This window comes from Lampetra fluviatilis, chromosome 69, assembly GCF_964198595.1.
Source record: "Lampetra fluviatilis chromosome 69, kcLamFluv1.1, whole genome shotgun sequence".
NCBI lineage: Eukaryota > Metazoa > Chordata > Hyperoartia > Petromyzontiformes > Petromyzontidae > Lampetra > Lampetra fluviatilis.
The window spans coordinates 1918123-1928268 of NC_136343.1; positions in this window are offsets into that span (position 1 = coordinate 1918123).

The window sequence follows — 10146 nt, forward strand, 5'->3', positions numbered from 1 at the left end:
AGCGAGAGTCCATGGCAGCTTAGAAAAGTGGAGAGTAACAGGCTAGCGGAACGAGAGAGAGTAAGCTCGAAGGAGTAGGCTAGCGGAGGAAGAGATTCAATCCCATCCGTAAAAGATGTAATTCCTGACTTGCAATACCCTGGAGTCTATAAACAGAGTTGCAGCTGTGGTGATTGTTACATTGGGGAAACGAAACGTCATATCTCCGATCGTGTCCGCGAGCACAAGTCAAATCTGAAACACGGCAAAATTGAGTCTTCCGCCGTTGCTGAACATTGCTACAACGCTGTGGGCTCTCATGAGTCTTTTCCGAGACCAAGGTGCTCTGCAAACCTTCTGGCTACAGTCAAAGGTTTGTACACGAAGCCATCCAGATATACAAACACAGACATAACTTCAACCGTGATGATGGGTACAAACTGAGTAATCATTGGAAAAATGTTATTAACCATGTGAAAAAAATTTAACTACGCATATTTGTACCATCTTATTTGACAGGTACTATTTTAATAATTGGTTCTTTACCCTTCTATCTGGCAACAAAACTGACACCTTTTTACAAGGAGTCATGTTTGCATAGACCGCAATACCTGCAGTCATAATACAAACAAAAGAACATAACTCTGATAATGTGCACTGTCCTTGAAGTTGATTGGTCCACACCCGAGACAGCTTTCCTTAGAGCCTAGTCTCATATGGGTTGGACCAGATGACGCCAAAAGGCGCACATGACTCCTTGTAAAAAGGTGTCAGTTTTGTTGCCAGATAGAAGGGTAAAGAACCAATTATCATATTTTTACTGGCAAATGAGGTTCCCATAGGTACTATTTTACTTTACAGAGTGTTGACATCCCTAGCGTTTAACATCACTGCCTTTTTTGTATTTCAATTGTCAGCCAACACCGGTTACAACCCATAGTCGAGGTACAGATTGTTCTCTTTGAGCCCCGCCCACCCCCTCCAAACACGTTCCATTCACTGGCTACCACATTCAGATAAGACCCCCCTTCAACTCAGCCAAAAAAAATCCCCCTAAACTCACCCAAAACCCCCCTTAATATCCGCATCTCCAGTTTCTTCCTCCTCCCACTCCCAGCCCCGCCCACTTCCCCCCCTCCACCTCTATCTCTCCTCCCTGGCTCCTCCCCCGTCTCTTACCTATATAGCCCCTTGTTACAGCAGCTATTTTGCCCACTTCAGCATTTGTTTCTTGCTGTGGTTGTTCCACCTGATGACGGACGCTTGTGTTGCGCCCGAAACGTCGTGATTTATTATTTTATTTATATAATTTCTATTATTTATTTTTACCTACGTGACTTTACCGAAAAAAATTAAGAGTAAGAGAGGAAGAGTTTTCCACAGGAGTACGTGGTGTTGAACGTGAGGAGCATCCGTGTGAGAAGCTGCAAATAAAGTGACACAGGAGAAAAAGACGAAGTTGTCCGTGTGAATAAACACATTACATATGTATGGGTCTCGGAATATCTCGGCCTCGCTGTGCGCTGCATTGCACCGCTAGTCGAGTAGATAACCTTGCGTTTAATAAACCCTCGGAGCCAGGATGAACGTCCAACTCCAATCCTCATTTATTGATTGTAACAAGGTAAAACTGGTGAGAAAACACAGATACAGCATCTGTTATAATCCGTAAACACCAACACAATGAACACCACAGCATCAGAACATTGTCTTAGATAACAATAGATCCTGGACGGTCCAGGCCCCTACATTACCACTGAACAGCTAGACAAGAGCACAAGCCGGTGTGTTGCATACAGGCACATCGTGTATTCATCCCACTGCACCCCAAATGTACAGCAACATAGGCACAAGTCTGACTTGACCTACTAAATCACAAGTAACATCCACAATAAGGAAAGTCGCAGGCTTCGTTACTAACTAGGCCTCATATTTACTACAACAACTTAACGGCACCATAAAGGCATTTGCATCACTATAACGGTTATTCCAACATTACAACAGCATTGCCAATATTATAGTAATATAAACAAACTTACAGACAATGCTTCTTAAGCTCCCACAATGGACAAGTGCGGCTGTGGTCTCACTGAGATGTGATGTATGCCGCCATCTTGAATTATGAGTAAGATGGCCGTTGCCCGTGTGGTTCACTAAAATCTAACATCGTGACTTCCTGGTCACGTGACCAAAATTAGCATAAAAAAACAGGAACTTCCTGTGAACGTACGCTCCACGTCTGCCATGAGGCAAGACACTCCCCGTCTGGTATCTAGGAGATACCACCATTTATTTCCTATCTCATAAAAAGTGTAAAACAACTTCAACGGGTCGACTTATTCGTCCATATCTTTGCGAGAGAGAAGTAGTACTATCTCGACTATGGGCCTGATGAAAGTTCTTGCGATACCTTGATTCGCAATCATAACCTCGACCTTTCGAACTTTTCCATCGGCACTTGGAATCGACTTGAGGATGCGGCCCATTGGCCACTCATTTTGTTTGGCTTGGTTGTCCTTCAGTAGGACGAGGTCGCCTTCTTGGATGTCTGGTCTGTTAGACTGCCACTTGTTGCGCACTTGGAGTGTCGTAAGGTACTCGTTTTTCCAGCGACGCCAGAACGTGTTCGCGAAGCCCTGCACTTGTCTCCATTGACGTCTGTAGAGGTCTGCAGTGCTGCCTCCTTGGTAGGTGCTGTGAGCACATGTGTCTTCTGGGTAAGAAGTGTAGCAGGAGTCAAGATGAATGGTGACTCCGGGTCGGTTGAGACGGGGATCAGGGGTCTTGAGTTAATTATGGCTGAGACCTCGGCCATGAGAGTGGTCAAGACCTCGTGAGAGAGCTGTGTGGACCCGACATCACATAGCATGGAGTCGAGAATGCGTCGAGCAATCCCGATCATGCGTTCCCAGGCTCCACCCATATGCGAAGAGTGGGGAGGATTGAAGATCCATGTGCAGCTTTGGTCACTAAGGTATTTCCTGACAGAATCATCTTCGACATTCTCCGTATTGATCTTAAGCTCTTTACATGCTCCTATGAAATTGGTTCCACAATCAGAACGGAGTTGCTTGGCTGGCCCTCTGATGGCGAAGAATCTCCGGAGTGCATTTATAAAGCTCGAAGAGTCCATTGACTCGATGACTTCGATGTGCACTGCTCGTGTACTCATACAGGTGAACAGCACTGCCCAACGTTTGCTGTTCGTGAGCCCTCCTCTGGTGCGGCGTGAGATGACTGTCCATGGTCCGAACACGTCGATCCCTACAGAGGTGAAGGGAGGTTCCACACTGAGTCGATCGGCTGGGAGGTCTGCCATTTTCTGTTCTTCCTGTTTTCCACGTAGCTTACGACACCGAATACACTTGTGGATTGTGCTGGCGATGTACCTCTTTGCTCCAACGATCCACAGCCCTGCAGATCGGATTGCTCCTTCTGTGAAGTGCCGACCTTGGTGCCTGACCTTCTCGTGGTAGTGGCGCACGAGTAAGATTGCGATGTGGCTCTGACTTGGGATTATGAGGGGGTTTCGTTCATTCTCATCTAATTTTGCATTCCCTAGCAGACCACCGATCCTGAGCAAGTCGTCTTTGTCCATCCTGGGGTTTAGCTTCCTGAGGGTGCTGACCCTAGGAAGGTTTTCTCCCTTGTTGATGGCCTTGATATCACTTGCATAAGCTGCCTGTTGCACATAGCGGAAGATTGATTTCCTTGCTCTGGAAAGCTCATCTTCAGTGCGTGGCACTGTGCAGTGATGCCATCCATTGCAGCTACCAGTGGTGCCTCTCATCGGGCGATGAAAGCAGTCTGCGATATGCGTTAAATGTGCTATCGCTCGCACGAGTGTCGTCCATTTCGAGAAATGTTCAAAATGGTGTGGACTCAGTGGACTTCTTGGTCGCACATTTGTTACGAAAGTTGTCACTTGAGGACGAATCTCCTTGTTTGACTCGGGCTCTATGAGTCCAAAGGTCTCTTTGGTAGTACATGGGCCACCGTCACGTCGGAAAAGGAACGCTGGACCCGTCAGCCAGATAGTTTGCTTCAGCAGAGATGCAGGGACGGACCTAGTTGCGAGATCTGCTGGATTCTGGTCAGTTGGAACGTAAATCCATTGCTCTGGCTGCGTCGATCTCCTGATGCGCTCCACCCGGTTGCTGATGTAGGTGTAGAACCTTCTCGTTTGGTTGTTTATGTAGCCTAGTACGACCTTACTGTCCGTGTAGAACTTGACCACGTCCAGTTTGACGTCAAATTCGTCTAAGATCAGTTCCGCCACCTCTGTAGCAAGAACCGCTCCACACAGCTCAAGCCTTGGGATGGTATGGTCCGGTTGTGGGGCCTTGCCGTGGAACTCCTTCCAGGATTCCCACTCGGATGACAGCTCCGGGTCTAGGAACGAAGAGGCCACGGCCGCAGCAACCACCGCCATGACCACCAGCAGAGCGACGAGCAGCGGCTTCGTCTTTGGCTTCCTCTTGTCAGTGAGGACTGGATTGGAGAAATGTGGAGGAACAAAATCCAGCGAAGATGGTGGATGTACGTGCGAAGTTGTGGTCAGCATGGTGGTTTCTTTGTAAGTCTGCACGGCACAGCCTTCACTTCTGTCTCCGAGCTTTTCTTTCAGCGTGAAGTGGTTGGGGCACGGTTTGAAGAGCGACGTGTGTCCATTCACGAGCACACTCGTTCTGAATGTGCTAATGTGGTCTGGTTTGTGTGTTCCATCGAGACAAACGTCACCTACGATGACCCATCCTAGGTCGAGTCTCTGGGCGTAGGGAGCGTCGTGAGGTCCATTGCGTTGATTGCGAACCTTATGGACTCTCAGCATGTCCTTGCCGAGCAGAAGTAAAATCTGTGCCGCGTGATCCAATGGCGCGATGAACTCTGCTATGGGTTTCAGGTGTGGGTGGTGGCGTGCAACTTCGGGCGTGGGAATCTCACTCCTGTCGTCCGGTATCTCATTGCACTCTGTCACCGTAGGAAGGGCTAGCTTTATGGTGCTATCTATGGTTTCCACCATGAGGCCGCTCGCTCTTTTTCCCGCTGTCTCCATCAGTCCTGAGCATGTTCTGAGCGTGTATGGAAAGGAATTCCCACCTACGCTTAGCTGATCAAAGAACTCTGACCTTGCCAAAGACCTGTTGCTCTGGTCGTCCATTATGGCGTACATCCTTACTGCCCTTTCAGGATGTCCTTTGGGATAGACTCGGATGAGGCATATCTTTGAGCAAGATCTTCCTTTGAAGCCTTCTCCACAGACTTCTGTGCATTTGGTTGTGATTGGCGAAGTGAGTGCGGCGGTCTCGACTTGCTCCCCGCCGCGCTCTGCTTCGGGATCGGAAGCCTTAGTGCCACTGGGTTTCGAGTAAAATGTGTGCAGAGCAGTTGCGTGTTTGTCGCTGCCACATTCCTCGCACTTGATATCTGCCTTGCAATTCCTTGCAAGGTGGTTTGTAGAAGCACAGCATTTGAAGCACACTCCAAATTATTTCAGCATGTTCTTCCGCTCTTCCAATGGCTTCCTCCTGAACACGGCATTTCTGGAGGGAGTGAGGTTTATCATGCAATGGGCATTGCTTCTCTGGATCCTCTATCTTTTTCTTTGTGGTGGTTGCCTGGACGGAGTTTGCGAATGTCGCAGGAGAGACCTCAGTCTTGTGTACGGAAATTGGCACTCTCGCTGTTCCTCGTTTCGCCATTGCTCTTTCCATTTTTGGGAGATCTGGACTGGTAATCCCCGTGGTGCCAAACATGAAACTCGGGTCATTTCTAGTCTCAGCCAGGTTGCGGATAAACATTGAGAAAAAAGAGAATGGGGGGAATGCAACCTGATGCTCTGACTTGTATCTTGAACCCGCTGTTCTCCATTTTTTCTGCACGTCAAATGGCAATTTCTCTACGATGGGGTTCACGCCATGGTAGGTATTAAAGAAAATGAGACCTGGTAAGTAGGGGTCAGCCTGGGCTGATTCGAGCTCCATAAAAAGATCTCCAAGCTCCCGTAACCTTTTATTGTCTCGACCAGAGATTTTTGGAAAGTTCTGCAACTTCTTGAAGAGAGCCTTCTCAATGGTTTCTGGGCTACCATAGCACTCCTCGAGCCTCTCCCACACCACATGCAGGCTTGAGGTGGGGTCGTCAATGTTTACTGACCGGATCCTCTTTGCGTACTCTGCAGATTCATTTCCTAACCATTTCACCAACAGGTCCAGTTCTTCACTTGCAGAGATGTCTGCATTTCGGATTGCATTCTTGAAGGTAGATCTCCAGGCTCGATAGTTCGCAGAGTGGTCATCAAACTTAACGAGTCCTGTGTTGATTAGTTCGCGGTGAGCCAGGTACCTAGCAAAGTCCCCTAGTCCTGCTGATCCAGGGTGTGTCCATACTGACGCTTGTGAGGTGGCATTATTGTCTGTATTGCCTTGCATGCCGTCATTTGCGATGGCGTTGGACTGTGGGCCCAAAGGGTTTCGATCACGTTGGCTGGATCCCCTTATGTGACTGTCTGGAATGTGGGTCTGACTTGGTGCATCCACGTCTGACCCCACGTGCGCAACGCTGAGTTGGCGACTAACTGCCAGGGCAGGATATACATTTCCCCCCTTCCTGTAGACAGCATTCATGTTCATTCGGTGTGGAAATGGCGATGCCTGAACGTCCACCCTTTGTTCAGTATCGTTTGGTGGAGGAGCATTGATGCATTGTTCAGACCAGTCCAAAATATTTTTTCTGGTGAGTTGATCACGGTCCTTGACAGGTAACTGAGTGCCAAACTCACTCCAATTCTCTTCCTTATCCAGGTTGGCTGCTGCCTCGAGCACCTCTGCCTGGGCCCTTGCAGCAGCTGCTTCCTTTTTGAGTTGTAGGGTACTTAACTGAGCATCCAGCTCAATTTTCTTCCGCGTAGCGGTAGCCACTAATATACTCTCTTGCTCTTCAAGCTCTGCTTTCTTCCATGCGGCAGCAGCCGCTAATGTACTCTCTTGCTCTTCAAGCTCTGCTTTCCTCCGTGCGGCAGCAATTGCTATGCTTGTTTCTTCCTGCTCTGCTTTCCTCCGTGCGGCAGCAGTTGCTATGGTTGCTTCTTCTTGTATGCGAGCCTTTTCAATTAGCATGGCTTGCTCTTCAGCCATGTAGGCAATACGGGCGCTTGCTGCTTCTGCTGCTGCGTGTGCCTGAGCTGCTGCCATACCAGTAGATGATGTCTGTGAGTGCGCTGAGCCTTTAGATCTTGTGGTGGACCTGAATGAGACAGAGTGCTGAGATCGTGTCTCTCTTAAGCCCTCCACACGGTCCATTGCCTCTTGTATCACTGCCTGCACATTATCATCGAGCAGTTCAAGGAAGTGCTCTTGCATACGCACTCCCTCAATGCCCTCATCTGTTTTCACCTTCATCAGGAGGGAGATGTATTTATTTGCCAGGAGCTTGTAGCTTAAGCTGCTCACCTTCACTCGCTGGATGGCCCGCTGAATTGAAGCCACTGTGTCTGAGGCATTTGAAGCTTCAGATAAATCTGCTTCAACCCGGTTCCATGCCCGTTGTATCCTGGCATCAAGGTCCTGTTTCTCAGCCTCATAGCTTTCCAAGGCCCGTTGTGTCAACCTGACCTCTCTTTGGGGCCTTGAACTCCCTTGGTCCTCTTGAGGCAGGATGGGAGGTCTTGAATTGCTTAAATCACCTTCTTCAGTATCTCTCCCTGCTGAACTGTGGCTTTCCATGCTGCGATGCTTGCAGCACGATTTTAATGTAGACTCGTTGCAGAGTTCCTTGCTTGCTGCAGGCTGACTGCTTGAGAGCTGGTTGCTTGCTGCAGGCTGACTACTTGAGAGCTCCTTGCTTGCTGCAGGCTGACTGCTTGAGAGCGGGTTGCTTGCTGCAGGCTGACTGCTTGAGAGCTATTTTCTTGCTGCAGGCTGACTGCTTGAGAGCTCCAAGAAGAGTATATTTTTACTTGGCTGCAGAGAGCTGGCTGCAGCACTGGTTGGGAGCTTCAAGAAGACTGTCTTTTAACTGCTGTAGGGCTGGCTGCAGCACTTCTTGTGAGCTTCAAGAAGACTGTATTTTTACTATCTCGGCCTCGCTGTGCCCTGCGTTGCACCGCTAGTCGAGTAGACAACCTTGCGTTCAATAAACCCTCGGAGCCAGGATGAACGTCCGACTCCAATCGTCATTTATTGATTGTAACAAGGTAAAACTGGTGAGAAAACACAGATACAGCATCTGTTATAATCCGGAAACACCAACACAATGAACACCACAGCATCAGAACATTGTCTTAGATAACAATAGATTTTGGAAGGACCAGGCCCCCACATTACCACTGAACAGCTAGACAAGAGCACAAGCCAGTGCGTTGCATACAGGCACATCGTGTATTCATCCCACTGCACCCCAAATGTACAGCATTACACATACCACTAAACTGTGGATGAGATACTTCGTCATCTTTACTCTCAGGATCGCAACATAGGCACAAGTCTGACTCGACTTACTAAATCACAAGTAACATCCACAATAAGGAAAGTCGCAGGCTTCGTTATTAACTAGGCCTCGTATTTACTACAACAACTTAATGGCACCATAAAGGCATTTACATCACTATAACGGTCATTCCAACATTACAACAGCATTTCCAATATTATAGGAATATAAACAAACTTACAGATAATGCTTTTTAAGCTCCCACAATGGACAAGTGCGGCTGTGGTCTCACTGAGATGCGATGCATGCCGCCATCTTGACTTATCTGTGTAATGGCCGATGCCCGCGTGGTACAGTGGAAACCTAACATCGTCACTTCCTGGTCACGTGACCAAAATTAGCATTAAAAAACAGGAACTGTCTGTGAACGCACGCTCCACATCTGCCGTGAGGCAAGACAAAAACAAAGCAATTTACAGTACCGTACCGTATAAACTATATACTGTATGTATTTATTAATTACAATACTGTATTGCACAGTAAAATGTAAAGGAAAAAAAACAAGGTAATTTCTTAGCCTACCTATATGAACTGCAATTTAATGGAAAGTTTTTTTCTGGAAACAATCCTATAAACACGCTAACACCGAGACAACTTAACTCCGTCGACCGCTGGTGAGAGTGAGGCATCACACAAGGTGGGAGATGCGTACATCCCGGTAGCGTCCCAACGTACAGTATCGTACCTCGTACGCTGCTGCGTTTGCCTGCCGCGCGAAATTTAAAATAATTTACAATTTTGTCGTATCGCTATCGCCATCGTAAGATCGAAATATCGTTAGTCGGACCATTGTAACTCGGGGACTATCTGTATAAGAGGGGCCCAGGGAGGGGACCTCGGGGCTGTCGTTTGGAGTGGGATCTCGTCAGCTGCTGGAGTCTTCACCATCGTCTCCGTCTTCACCATCTCGGCATCGCCAGTCAGGCAGTCTACCAGCTGTCCTGACTGGGAACCGTAGTTACCAAGTGTGAACTGTTATGTCCGTGTTAATAAAGTGCCTCCTACTCTTAGTGTTTCTGAGTCAGTCACTGCACATAAACCCACAGATGACGATTCCTCTGTATAGTCCACAACAGACTATGAGTACCTAACTTCACACACACTCATTTTCACACGTACTCCCCACCACCTCACACAGCACCACCACCACCACACACACTACAATATAACACACTACTACACTATACACTACACCACTATACACTACAGTGTGATACTTTGGTTCTTGCCTACTTCTCCAGGCTCACCTGTATCGCGGCCACTATATTTTTGGTAAGCCAAGTGACGCCCGTGTATAGTGTGGGTCGAGTCTAGCGAGAGATCAATTGATACCAAAACTTTGAGGCGATTCGAGAGGGTTGATTTGTCTTTAATTATAACACTGGTCAACACACTTTTTCTGGCATAAGGTATTCCAACGATTTTGATGTAATTTTGGGGTGCTGATTCCAAATCTGGCATCAGTTTTTGTCTATGGCATCAGGTTTTTGAGATATCAAATATTGCATTTTCAATAAAAACTGCAGAAGAAAAATATTAAATAAATGCGGATATCTACATAAAATGATATTATAAACACAGTATCCAAAAAATACAGCACCATATTTTAACACTAAAGCAGTCAATAACTCGCAACAACTTCCTATCATAAGTGACAGAGTTAATTTCGGGTAAAATCAA